At 50.3% G+C, this 1,502-nt stretch overlaps 1 protein-coding gene across 1 annotated transcript in view; it reads left to right on the top strand.

Moving 5' to 3' along the window:
* NSG2 (neuronal vesicle trafficking associated 2) overlaps positions 1-1,502 on the top strand; it is a 58,685-nt gene that overhangs the window by 5,979 nt on the left and 51,204 nt on the right. The gene's annotated exons all lie outside the window — the stretch shown is intronic.

The following is a 1,502-nucleotide window of genomic DNA, read 5'->3' as shown; positions in this document are numbered from 1 at the left end:
TCTGCCTTGCCTTGTAGCATGCTGCCCAGTTCAGAGAGAATCATCTAGAAATTGAGGTACTAAAAAATCTAAGCAGCCTCCACTGAGTATGTACAAACTGTAATCCCCCCCCACCCTTATAACTTGGACCAGATTTGGGCAAATTTTCATTAGACAACAAATGGCACTTCCCTGACTGAAAGACAATGCCAATTTCAACTCTTGCTTCACATCATGGAGGGGTTAGAGAAAAATGAAGGAAAGGGTCAGATGAATGTTTTTAACCTGGGCACAGTGATGTATTTCTTTTTATCTTCATTCTCTGAAACAATTGTTTCATTTTGGTTCACTTTTCCATAAATATTCAGGCTAGGACAGAAGTCTGTCATGGAAAATTCCAGCCAACACAGCTATTGTTTGGCAAAGGTATAAGCAACTGAGAACAGGTTCTCATGATGGGAACTTTTATGCTTTTATAGCCCCACCTATAATAGTCCTGTCCCTTACCTGAGAGCTGTTTGTAATCCGATGTCAACCTTAGCACTCGGAATGAACTCACAAATGTATGAAGGACTTTGTCTCACCTGTGCCAAATTGTCACTTAACAGCTGGACTGCAAAAGGCCTTTTAAAAATTCACACAAATCACACCATTCAGAAGTCAATTTAGAACCTGTAAAACTGCCAGGTTGAGCGCCCTGGAGGTAAACCTAAGATTTAAAGGCAATCAGAGATGCATATATAGTAGTGGTATAACATTACCCCTTGTTCCACTCTGCTCCTGGGCAAGGGGCTTAGTTCTGTCTCCTTTGAGCCACATTGCGTGTTTTCATCAGGTGGGGAGTTGCATTTGAAATACCAGACACAGACAGACCCAGTCTTATGCTACATCATAGGTGCTGGAGCCTGTTTCACCTTTCCTGGGTTGATGCCAGAGGGAAGTGGATCTTCCTCCTCACTGTTTTTTGTTTTCTTCATGCTAAGTTGAAGGCATGTGAGCAAATGACAGGTGTGAACTTTCAGAGGCGTGTGCAGTGCAGAGCAGGCCCGCACTTGGATGCTGGAACAGAACCTGGCCCATGGAGTTGGGTGCCTGCGCCCACCCTGTCCTCCGCTGATGCTGAGTGGAGGGGCTCGCGCAGCAAACTGAGCGCCTGCCTGTGTCCCTTCATTGCAGCACCCCGAAAGGCTCTCGGATAGTTATACCACAACTCGGTCCCAGCCTTGACGGCGAGCCCCAGGCAGGGAGAGGCTTCTCAGCCTGGCTGCAGGGGACACGCTGTCCCCTCTGCTGCAGCAGCTCCTGCTCCAGCTCCCCCCCAGTGCAACTTGCAAGCCAGAGCTTGCCCCCTCCTCTGGAGTCAGCGCTTCAGGAACCGCCCGGGGAGGGTGCAGGCAGGCACAACCCTGCCTTGAGCAGGGGGCTGCACGAGACGGGCTCGTGAGGTCCCTTGCAGCCCTGCTTCCCGGCGACCCTCCGATCCCTGTGTGAACCGCGGCTGGAGGCGCCTCCTGGCCGCGCCT

Source organism: Alligator sinensis, unplaced genomic scaffold (assembly GCF_000455745.1).
Source record: "Alligator sinensis unplaced genomic scaffold, ASM45574v1 scaffold360_1, whole genome shotgun sequence".
Lineage (NCBI taxonomy): Eukaryota > Metazoa > Chordata > Crocodylia > Alligatoridae > Alligator > Alligator sinensis.
This window is presented reverse-complemented; position numbering and strand designations above follow the sequence as displayed.